At 43.9% G+C, this 12,533-nt stretch overlaps 1 pseudogene; it reads right to left on the bottom strand.

Moving 5' to 3' along the window:
* LOC148138148 (uncharacterized) overlaps positions 1-12,056 on the bottom strand; it is a 33,443-nt pseudogene extending 21,387 nt beyond the window's left edge.
* Between the last annotated feature and the right edge of the window lie 477 nt (positions 12,057-12,533).

Raw genomic sequence — 12,533 nt, 5'->3', positions numbered from 1 at the left:
GATCTTAGCCATGTGTTTTTCTGCATAAGTATAGGGTATTGCTGAGATCACAGCTCATGTATTATGTGTAGTTATAATCGCCTAAACTGGGAAAAAAAACAAAATTGCTTTCGAAACGTTTCAAATATGTTTCTCTTTACTCGTTCTTGGGGTGAAGGCATTACGTTATGAAGAATTAACTGTTAGGGCCTGAGAATGAGAGATGTTTTGTTGACCATGTAAGGTCTTGAGAAGAGTGTAGTTGGTGAATACTGGGTGGATATTTCTTCTTCTGTTGGAGAATAAAACTGGGGAAATAATTTAAGAATAAGATAGGTTCAAAGGAAAGGTCATTAGACCAAAAAATTGAACTCTGATTTCTCTTTATACATGCTGCCAGATAGGCTGAGCTTTTCCAGCAATTTCTGCATTTGTTTAAGAATGAAATATATCCGTCTTAACACAGATATTGTGAAGACATTAAAAGTTTATTTTTACATTATGCAGGCACATATTAACACATCTTCAAAATAAGTAGGGTCATTTATTGTTAATTAATTGATTCTATGCATGACAACAGCAACAATACACCGGCATGGAGTCGAGAATGTGATGGAGACATATAGTTAGTACAATGTTCAAGGAGAGTGGTAATATTCGGTTTACGTCCAATGCTCCGTGCTAGTGAGGGTAAGAAGAGGGCCCAATGACAGATGAATGCGTGGCAAAAGTGTTGGTGGACGGCGCAGAGACTTAGATTTTTTGATCAAGAGGATCTTTTGTGGAGCAGTGGTGACCTGTTCAGGAAAGACGGATTGTACCTGAACTGGAAGGGGACCAATATCCTGTCTGCAGGTTTGCTCGTGCTGTAAAGGAGGGATTCCACGAGATTGGCTGGGGTTGAGGAGGGGTAGGATCCTCAACAGCAGGGAGGCAAGTGCGAGACTGGAAGGAGATACAGTAATCAGTGCAATATGACTGACAGGTAAGGCTGATGAACTCAGGGCGTAGATGTGTACATGGAACTGGGATACTAGTAATCAGAAACAGTAAAGTGAAGAGACTAGCTAGGCTGGAACATGACAGGGAGCAAGGAATTGCTGCTGCAATAAATGCAATATGACAGACAGGTAATGCAGATGAACTCAGGGCGTGGATGTGTATATGGGACTGGGATACTATAGCCATTACAAAAACACGGCTAAAGGAGGGACAGGACTGGCAGCTTAATGCACCAGGATAAAGGTGCTTTATGCGGGACACGGATGGTGGAAGGAGGGGAGGGCGAGTTTATTTTTGATTAAGGCGAGTATCACAGCAGTTTTCAGAGAAAAAATAATAGATGGATCATCCAGTGAGGATTTGTGGGGGGTGGAGTTAAGAAATAAGAAGGGAATGGTGATATTATTTGGTTGTACTATAGGCCCCCAAATACTAAAAGGGGAATTAGTGGAACAAAAATATGTAGAGAGATTGGGGAGACTTGCAGGGCCAATAGGACTGCCATAGTAGGAATTTTAATTTTCACAACATAGACTGGGAATGACATAGAATTAAGGACTGAGGTGGGGTGTATCTAGTAAGTGCGTTCAGGAAAGTTTCCTCAACCAGTATGTAGAGGGTGAAACTCGGAAAGCGGCAAAACCTGACCTACTCTAAGAAATAGGGCAGGACAGGTGATTTAGGTGACAGTGCGGGAACACTCTGGGATCAGTAACCATAGTTCTATTAATTTTAAAACACTTATGGAAAAGGACAAACTGATCCACATGTTCAAGTTCTAAATTGGGGCAAGGCGAATTTTGATGCAATTAGACAGGAGCTTGTAGGGGTTGGTTGGAGGAGTTTGTTTGTAGGTGAAGGGACCGCCGGCAAGTGGGAGGCATTTAAAAGTGAGATGGTTAGAGTTCAATATCCATATGTTCCAGTGAGGATAAAAGGCAAGCTTGACAGGAATATGGAACCCTGATTCCTGAAGATGTGTTTATGCCCGAAACGTCGATTCTCCTTCTCCTTTGATGCTGCCTGACCTGCTGCGCTTTTCCAGCAACACATTTTTAAATCCTGGATGTCAGGAAATATTGAGACTTTGATCAGAAAAAAGGAGGCGTGGCTCAGGTCCAGGCAGCTGGGATCAAGGGAACCCTTGTAGGTATACAGGAAAATACAGGAGTTTATTAAAATAGGAAATCAGGAGGGCAAAAAGGGGGCACAGGTTAGCCTTGGCTGAGAAGATCAGTGTTTAATCCAGAGGTTCTTTAAGTGCATCAAAGAAAAAAGAATAACTAAATGGGAACATAACCCCACCAGGACAAAATGATCATGCATGTCGAGAAACGTAGGAGATGTGCGAGATTCTCAATGAATATTTCTCCTATGTGTTTGCCGTGGAGAAATACATGAAGACTTGGGAGCTTAACGAAGGTCGTGGGGATATCTTGGGGTTAGTCAGTATCACAGCAGAGGACGTGTTGGACGCAATAGAATGTATAAAGGTGGATAAATCTCTTGGTTAAAACAGATGCATCCAAGAACACTGCAAGAGTGAACAGAATAAACTACGGGACCCTGGTTGATATGTTTGCATCATTGTTAGTCACAGGTTAGGTTGGAGGGTAGCAAAATTTGTGCCATTATTCATGAAGGGAAGCAAAGAAAAATCTGGGTGCTATAGATTACGAAGTCTATCAGTGGTAGGTAGGTTACTTGAGAAGACTCTGAGGTATAAGGTGTGCATGCATTTGGAAAGAACGGGTTTGATTAGAAATAATTTTTTTTCAGATTCCCTGCAGTATGGAAACAGGCCATTTAGCCCAACAAGGCCGCACCCACTCTCCAAACAGTAAACTACCGAGTCCCATTCCTCTACCCTACATTTACCCCTGGCTAATGCCCATAACATTATGGGTAACTTAGCATTGCCAATTCATCTGACCTGTGCATCTTCGGATTGTGGGAGGAAAATGAAGCACCCAGAGGAAGCACACGTAGACGCTGGGAGAATGTGCAAACTCCACACAAAGAGTCAACCAAGGAATCAAACCCAAGTTCGTAGCACTAGAGGCAACAGTGCTAACCACTGAAACACCATTACTTTGTTATTTCAACACAGTTCATTGACACAGGTACAAAATCTATCTGCCCTTCACCGATGATGCACGTTCCAATATCATATATCATGGTTAATTTCTTCTCCACTGAAAATTTCATCTCATTATTGTTTGTAATTATTAATTTTAATAATTATCACTAATAGTTGTTTTTAAACTGGAAATATTGCATAGCTTTGTGAGTGGGAGATCGTGCCTCTCAAATGTGTTTGAGTTCTTTGATGAAGTGATGAGGAATGTTGATGAGGGCAGGGCTTTAGACGTCGTCTGCATGGTTTTCAGTAAGGCCTTTTGATCATGTTCCCTTTAATAGGGTGGACTGGAAGGTTAGAATCGCATAAAATCCAGAGGGAGCTGGAAAATTGGATACTGAATTGGCTTCATGGTAGTTCGCAGAGTGTAATAGGGCAAGGATGCTCTTGGACCGGAAGCCTGTGACACATGAAGTGGCTCAGGGGTCGGTGCTGGGCCCATTGCTGTTTGTTACCTATATCAATGCTATTCTTGTGAATGTACAATGCACTATTAGTAAATTTGAAGATTACAGTAAAATAGGTGGTATCGTGGACAGTGAGGAAGTATATCAGAAATTGCAGCAGAACCTTGATCAACTGTAGAAGTGGGCTGAGGAATAATTTTGCAAACTTAGAACAACGTAGGAGTTTCATAGTGAATGGTAGGGCCTTAAGGAGTGCAGTTGAGCGGAATGACCATGGAGTTCAGGTCCACCATTTTCTGAAATTGGAGTCACAGGTAGACATGGCAGTGAAGAAGGCTTTTGGCACTCTGGCATTCATCGGTCAACATGGGGGAGAGAAGTTGGGAAGTTATGTTGCAGTTATACAGGATGTTGGTAATGCTGCACTTGTAGTGTTGTGTTCAGTTTTCGTCACATTGCGATCAGAAGGATGTTTTTGTTAATTGGAATGCGTGCAGCCAAAATATTCAAAAATGTTGCCAGGGACTCAACAGCATGAAATATAGGGAGAGGTTAGACAAGCGAGGACTTTGTTCTTTAGAGCGGAGAGAACTGAGGGGGATCATAGAGAAGTGTACAAGATAATGAGAGGCATGGATAGGGTGAATTGACTCAGCATTTTTTTTACAGAGTTGGGGACTCGAGGAGGAGAGGGTATCAATTTAAGGTGAGAGTGAAAAGAATAAAAGAGCAAAGAAGAACAAATAACGAAGAAAGAACATTTTCAGCCCAGGGCCCGCCCCTTCGACTCTCCAAGCTTGAGCCGATCCACACCATCTGTCTAAACCTATCACCCAATTCCTAAGCATCCGTATCCCTCAGCTCCCCACCGACTCATGCATTTGTCCAGGTGCATCTTAGATGAATCTACCATGCCTGCCTCTACCACCTCTGCTGGCAAGAAGTTCCAGACACCCACCACCCTCTGTGAAAAGTACTTGCCGCGTGTATCCCCCTTAAACGTTTCATCTCTCAACTTGAAAGCGTGACCTCTCGTTATTGGATCCTTCACTCTGGGAAAAAAAAGTTTATCGCTATACCCTTCATGGATTTGAAAACCTCAATCAGGTCCCCCTCAATCCCCTTTTTTTCTAATGAAAACAAACCTAATCTCTCTTCATAGCGAGCACCTTTCTTACCAGGCAACATCCTCATAAACCTTCTCTGCATTCTCTCCAAAGCTTCCACATCCTTTTGGTAATGTGGCGACCAGAACGGTACACAGTATTCTAAATGCCGCCGAACTAATGTCTTGTACAATTTTAACATGACCTGCCAGCTCTTATATGCAATACCCCGTCCAATGAAGGCAAGCATGCCATATGTATTCTTGACCACTCTATCCACCTGTGCAGCAACATTCAGGGTACAATGGACCTGCACTCGCAGATCTCTCTGCTCATCAACTTTTACCAAGGCTCTTCCGTTCACTGCATAATTCGGTCTAGAATTAGACTTGCCGAAATGCATCACCTCACATTTGTCTGGATTGAATTCTATCTGCCACTTCTCCTCCCGACTCTCCAGTCTATCTATATTCTCCTGTATTCTTTCACAGCTCATTATGCTTTCTGCTACGTCACTAATCTTCGTGTCATCTGCTAACTTGCTGATCATACCAACTATGCCCTCTTCCAGGTCATTTTTGGATATCACAAGCAACAGTGGGCAAAGCACTGATCCCTTTGGAACACCAATGCTCACCTTTCTCCGTTTCGAGGAACACCCTTCAAATTCTACTCTCTGTCTCCTGTTGCTCAACCAGTTCCTTATCCATCTAGCTAGAGCACACTGCACACCATGTGATTCACTTTCTGTATTAGTTTACCATGGGGAACCTTATCAAACGCCTTACTAAAGTCCATGTATATGACATCAACACCCCTTCCTTCATCTATCAACTTCGTCACTTCCTCAAAGAACTCTATTAACTTGGTAAGGCACGATCTCCCCCACATAAAACCATGTTGTGGATCACTGATCAGCCACAAGGATATGTATTAGGGCCGCAGCCAAGATCTTTGGGGGAGTTTTTGGTACTGCTGTTGGGGAGGTTTTAAACTAATGTGGCAGGACAGAAGAAGAGAAAACAAGTAGGCAGCGAGGTGGAGACTGGTGACTGTAAGAATCATGAAGATAATATGAATAAAGGGAATAGTAAGCAGAGAGCAGATGAGCGCAAAAGAGCTGGTGGCCTGAAATGAATCTTCTTTAATGCAAGGAGTGTTGGCAGATGAACTTAGGGTTTGGACTAGTGCCTGGGCATATGACGTTATTGCAATCACAGAGACTTGGTTGAAGGAAGGGCATGATTGGCAACTAAATATTCCAGGCTGTCGACGCTTCAGACAGGAGAGGGAGCGAAGTAAAAGTGTGTGTATGTGTGTGGTGGGGGGTGGCGGTTTGGAGTTGAATTGCTGGTCAGAGATGATATCACGGCTAAAGGAGCATGCTATGCACAGCTTGAGTAGTGAGGCATTATGGGTGGTGCTGAGAAATAAGTTGGGGCGGTATTACAGGCCACCAAACAGTAAGCATAAGGTAGAAGAACAAATAGATTATGGAAAGATGTAGAGGAAGTAGGGTAGTGGTGAGGGGAAGATTTTAATTTTCCCAACATTGACGAGGAGAAGGGGCCATATTGGACCTGGTACTGGGGAATGAGCCAGGCCAGGTGGTAGAAGTAGTGGTGGGGGATTTCTTTGCGGACGGTGACCACAATTCTGAAAGTTTTTGAATACTCGTAGACAAAGATGAGAGTGGTCCTAAGAGAAGAGTATTAAACTGGGCCAAGGCCAATTATATCAAAATTAGGCAGGAGTTGGGAAATGTGGTTGGGATACATATATTTGAAGGGAAGTCCACATTTGATGTGTGGGAGGCTTTCAAAGGCAGGTTAAAGATCGTGCAGGATAGGAAGGTCACGTTGAAGGCAAAGGATAGGAAGGGCAAGATTCGTGAACCGTGGATGACAGGAGGAATCGTACGACTAGCCAAAAGGAAAAGGGAAGGGTCTATAAGGTCCAGGCAGCTAAGAACAGGGGTACAGCATAAACTGCTTCCAGTCCTCTGGCAGCTCGCCTGTGTTTAACCGTGCCACAACGATATCTATTAGTGCCCCAGCCAATTTCCCTGGAGGAAAATCGGAAGAGTAGGACCAGTATTAAACGAGGGATCAGGCGGGCTAAAAGGTAAACTTATGGAAACTGTTTTACACAGAGAGTTGTACACAAAGCGAATGAGCCGCCAGCAGAAGTGGTTAAAGCATTTATATTAACAACACGTTAACGGCATCTGGACAGATACATGGACAGGAAAGGGCGAGAATCTATGGGCCAAGTGCTGGGAAATGGGGTGACTGTGGGTGGACATTTGGGTCATTTTGGACCAAAGGCGTTCTCTCCATGTTGTAGGATTTGATGACTCTGTAAAGAGAACAGCATTTGGGTCAAACTCTCATTTTTCCTTTGGTCATGAGTTTGAATAATATTTAGACAACATTCTTTCAAGTTAACTTAGCAGATATTTTCCTTTTCACTTTGTTAACAAACATACGAGTGTGTGTGTGTGTGTGTGTGTGTGTGTGTGTGTGTGTGTGTGTGTGTGTGTGTGTGTGTGTGTGTGTGTGTGTGTGTGTGTGTGTGTGTGTGTGTGTGTGTGTGTGTGTGTGTGTGTGTGTGTGTGTGTGTGTGTGTGTGTGTGTTCCACAGTATTTTTCAAAGGGAAATATCAATGTACAATTTGCGATATCCTTTCTTCATTCTTCTTTCCATCATAGTTTGAGTAATTTTGTTTTGGTGATAAACGTGTTGTTTTAGCAGATTGAAGAACTTTGCCTGACTTGTTCCTAACACTGATCTTGACACATTCTGAGAACTATATCATTGGCCATATCACCAACCTAGTTGTAATTATTATTTTTGTGGCCAGTGAAGGACAGGGACGAGAAAAGGAATCAGTGATCCAAAACACAGGAAATGTTTTACAAAGTCAGTCTAACGTCAGTGTAGAGGGGTTTGTTGGAGCAGATTCTGAGGCATAGGATTTACATCCATTTAGAAAGACAAGGACTGATTAGGGGTAGTCAACATGGCCTTGTGTGATGGAAATCATGACTCATTAATGTGATTGAGTACTTTGAAGAGGTTACAAACACGATTGAAGAAGGCACTATGGTATACATTGCTTACACAGACTTGAGTAAGGCCTTTAATAAGGTTCCCCAGTGTAGAGAGATTACTAAGGTTATGTCATATGGAATCCAGGAAATTCTAACCAATTGGATACAAAATTGGATTGAAGGTAATGGATTGCTTTCCAGACTGGAGACGCGTGGCCAGCGGTTTGCTGAAAGAATCATGCTGCGCTTTTCATCATGTATATAATCAACGTCGATGTGATTATCAGAGGTATGATTATAAAGTTTACAGGTAACATCAGAAAAGTGGGACACAGGACGGTGAGGAAGATTATCTCAGAGTACAACAGCACCCTTGACCATCAATGGGTCAACGACTGGCAGATGGAGTTTAATTTAGATATTTGTCAGGTTTTGCATTTTCGTAAGTTAAAGCAGGATAGTGTCCTGCGGAATGTTACTGAACAAAGAGACCTATTGGGTGCAGGTTCATAGTTCTTGAAAGTGGAGTTGTGGAAGACAGAGTGGTGAGGAACGTGGTTGGCAAGCTGCCTTAATCGCTCAGAATATTAAGTATAGGAGTTGGAGTTCCTGAAGGAGGGCTCATGCCCGAAACGTCGATTCTCCTGTTCCTTGGATGCTGCCTGACCTGCTGCGCTTTTCTAGCAACACATTTTCAGCTCTGATCTCCAGCATCTGCAGTCCTCACTTTCTCCCTGGACGCGGGTGAGGCTACTTTAAAAATACTGCCTACAAATGAGTTAGCTCTGCTAAAGGATGGATGTTCTGAAGCTTCAAAAGGTGCAGAAAAGATTTACAAGGATTTTCTGGAACCTGTGGGTTTGAGCTACAGGAGTGGATGAACAGTTTGAGGCTTTTCCCCTTGGACTGTTGGAGGCTGAGTATGGTCTGGAAAGAGCTTTACAAAATCCTGAGGGGCATGGATAGTCTGAATGGCAAGATCTTTTTTCCAGTGTGGGGGAGTCCAGAACTAGATGGCATAGGTGGAAGGTGACAGGGGATAGATTTAGAAGGTACCTTAGGGGAAACTTTTTCATGCAGAGGCTGATGGGTGCACAGAAAGTGCTCTCAGAGAAAGTGGCGAAAGTGAGTACAATTACATGTTTAAAATGTATCTGGATCGATACATTTCTAGGAATGTTTCAGAGGGATATGGGCCAAAAGTTGGCAAGTGGGACTAGATCAGGTTAGGATGCCTGATCGGTATGGAGAATTTGGACAAAAGGTTGAGTTCCCATCATGTATTAAATTACTTACAGCGTGGAAACAGGCCCTTCGGCCCAACATGTCCACACCGACCCGCCCCCACCCAGACTCATTCCCCTACACCTAACACCACTGGCAATTTAGCATAGCCAATTCACCTAACCTGCACATTTTCGGACTGTGGGGGGAAACCGGAGCACCCGGAGGAAACCCACGCAAACACGGGGAGAATGGGCAAACTCCACATAGTCAGTTGCCTGAGGCGGGGATTGAACCCAGATCTCTGGCACTGAGAGGCAGCAGTGCTAACCACTGTGCCACCGTGCCACCGCATGCATGATTCTCTGACTCTATCAGAGGGATGAGGAAAAATTCTAAAAGGTTTTCTGAATGGGAATTCTCTTCACCAGATCTCTGAGGTGCCTCTCTGATTACAAGTATTCACAGCTGAGTTCGTTAAAGATTTCACAGAGAGTGAGTCAGGGTTAATGTGATACTGACAGGAAAGTGAGGCTGAGACCACAACTTGATCAGTCATAATCTTAGTGTCTGTTGGGAAGGCTCAAAGTGTCTAATGACCCACTCCTGCTCCTTAGTCACACGTTTCCATGTTCCATTCAGCCCCTCAAACCTGCTCGACAAGTGCAATTGGTGGCCACAAACTGCTATCACCTGGTGCACAGAAACAGAGGAGACCATTCACTCCCTCATGACTGTCCAGCACGGTTGGTGAGGTTTGGAAAATTTAATTGGAAAATCCAGGCTGGGTATGAAAGACGCCCCTCATTTCTCTTAAAACAGAGCTTCCCCTCTCTGTAACGTGTGCTCCATTTGTTGGTAATTTTGTCGACCCAGTTTCACTATGAATACCGCCCCCATACGTCGACTCGAGATGGTTCACAAAATCCTCTGCTCTCCCTGACTGCAAGATTCAATAACACACCTTCCAGGAAAATAACACCGACTAAATTTCGAACAACAGAATGTGAGAACATCAGAAACAGGGGCAGATCGTTCACCTCCCAAGCCTGCCTTGCCCTTCACTAAGTTAATGGCTGATCTGCTCTAGCTCTCAAATCTTCTTTCTTGTCAAAGTCTTCATAGCTTTTCAACTCTCTGTCACGTCAAAACTCATCTCCCGCCTCTATGAGAACATCCATATAACACAGAACAAAGAACAGTCCAGCACAGTTCAGGCCCTTCAGCCCTCGATGTTGTGCCGCCCGTTTATCCTACTGGAAGATCAGACTAACCTACATGCTCCCTTTCAATTTCTTCCATATGCCTATCCAAGATTCTCGGATAGGCTTGGCTTGGCCTATAACAGTAGTGTTGTCCCAGTCGAACTCATGTTGCTTGTCATCTGCGTGTGTGGCCACTAAGGATAGCTGGTCATGTCGATGCGTGGCTAGTTGGTGTTCATGGATACGGATCGTTAGCTGTCTTCCTGTTTGTCCTACGTAGTATTTGTGCAGTCCTTGCATGGAATTTTGTACACTACTTTGGTTTTGCTCATGCTGGGTATCGGGTCCTTTGTCCTGGTGACTTGTTGTCTGAGAGTGGCTGTTGCTTTGTGTGCTGTTATGAGTCCTAGTGGTCGCAGTAGTCTGGCTGTCAGTTCAGACATGTTCTTGATGTATGGTAACGTGGCTAGTCCTTTGGGTTGTGGCATGCCCTCATTCCGTTGTCTTTCCCTTTGGCATCTGTTGATGAAATTGCCGTGGTATCCGTTTTTGGCGAATACATTGTAGAGGTGTTCTTCTTCTTCTTTTTGCAGTTCTGGTGTACTGCAGTGTGTTGTGGCCCTTTTGAACAGTGTCTTGATGCAACTTCTTTTGTGTGTGTTCTGGTGGTTGCTTTCGTAGTTCAGGACTTGGTCTGTGTGTGTGGTTTTCCTGTATACCTTTGTGGTGAATTCTCCGTTCGGTGTTCTCTGTACCATCACGTCTCGGAATGGGAGATGGTTGTCTTTTTCTTCCTCTCTAGTGAGGATTCCTGTGAGTGTGGCGTTGATGATCCGGTGTGTGTTTTCTATTTCTGTCTCTTTAATGATTACAAAGATGTCATCTACATATCTGACCGAGAGTTTGGGTTGAAGTTGCGGTAAGACTGTTTGTTCTAATATTTGCATTACAACTTCTGCTATGAGTCCAGAGATGGGTGAGCCCATGGGTGCGCCGTTGATTTGTTCACATATTTAGTTGTTGAATGTGAAGTGTGTTGTGAGGCACAGGTCCAGTATTTTGAGTATGCAGTCTTTGTTGATAGGTTCCCCGTCTTGTTGTCTGTTCTGTATGTCCAGCAGGTTGGCTATTGTTTCTCTGGCTAGGGTTTTGTCGATAGAAGTTAACAGTGCCGTTACATCGAATGATACCATAGTTTCTTCCTTGTCTTTTTGTATATTACTGAAGATGTCCAAGAATTCCTGTATTGACCGTATAGAGTGTCTGGATCCGCTGATCAGGTGTTTCAGTTTCTGTTGTAGTTCCTTAGCCAGTTTGTGTGATGGTGTCCCTGGTAGCGATACAATGGGTCTGAGTGGGATGTCTGGCTTGTGCACTTTCGGTAGTCCATACAATCTGGGGGTGGTGTTGCTTTCATGTTTTATTCTCTGTAGGTCAAACCTGGTTATTTGTGCTTTTTTCTGCAGGTTCCTCAGTGTGTTGTTTATCCTATTGGTGAGCTGTGGGGTGGAGTCAAACTCTCTCTTTTGATTGGTGTTGGTATCTGCAAGTAGTTGTTGCTCTTTCTGGAAGTACTCTGCTTTGTTCAGGATGACCGTCATTCTGCCTTTGTCTGCTGGTCGTATGATTATGTTCTTATCATTTCTTTGTGTTTTTAGTGCGTCCCTCTCATTGGTGTTGAGGTTGTGTGTTTGTCTTTTCTTTGTTATCAGGGGTACGATACTTTGTCTCACTGTTTGTTGTGTCTCTTCTGTCAGTCCATTGTTTCTGAGTATGCATTCTAGTGCTGCTCAGAACTCTGCTTTCTTGGCGTCCCTGTAGTTATACTTGAGTCTCTTGGCCAGTATTGTTCCTTCCGTGTCTGTGAGCTGTCTGTAGGAGAGGTTTCTAACCCAGGTATATGTTGTGGTGTCCTCTCTGTTGTGTGTTCGCTTGGCCATTTTTTCTTTTAGTACCTGTTTTTTTGCGGTGTGTAGTCCTGTTCTGTCCTATGGTGACGGCCTGTTCTATGGTCCGGGTCCATTCCTGATTGGTGGTTTTTGAACTTAAACATTTTTGGCGCGCAATTTCTTGTCTGTATTTGTGTAGTCTGTTGTGTGCATCTGTAATCATTACCTGGATCATCCTGACCAGCTATCCTTAGTCGCCACACACGCAGATGACAAGCAACATAAGTTCGACTGGGACAACACTATTATTATAGGACAAGCCAAACAGAGAACAGCCAGGGAATCCCTAGAGGCATGGCACTCATCCACAGATTCTATCAACAAGCACATCGACCTGGACCCAATATACCGACAACTGCAACTTACAGCTGCAACTGCCAAACGGAAGAGGCAGATTCACACCATGAGAAACATGACAGAAACGCTTCGCAGAAGGCTCCCAAGCACTGAGGATGTCACCTAGACAGG

This window comes from Chiloscyllium plagiosum, unplaced genomic scaffold (genome assembly GCF_037043375.1).
Source record: "Chiloscyllium plagiosum isolate Xiang-an unplaced genomic scaffold, Cpla_swu_hap1 HiC_scaffold_41, whole genome shotgun sequence".
In the NCBI taxonomy this organism is placed as follows: domain Eukaryota; kingdom Metazoa; phylum Chordata; class Chondrichthyes; order Orectolobiformes; family Hemiscylliidae; genus Chiloscyllium; species Chiloscyllium plagiosum.
This window is presented reverse-complemented; position numbering and strand designations above follow the sequence as displayed.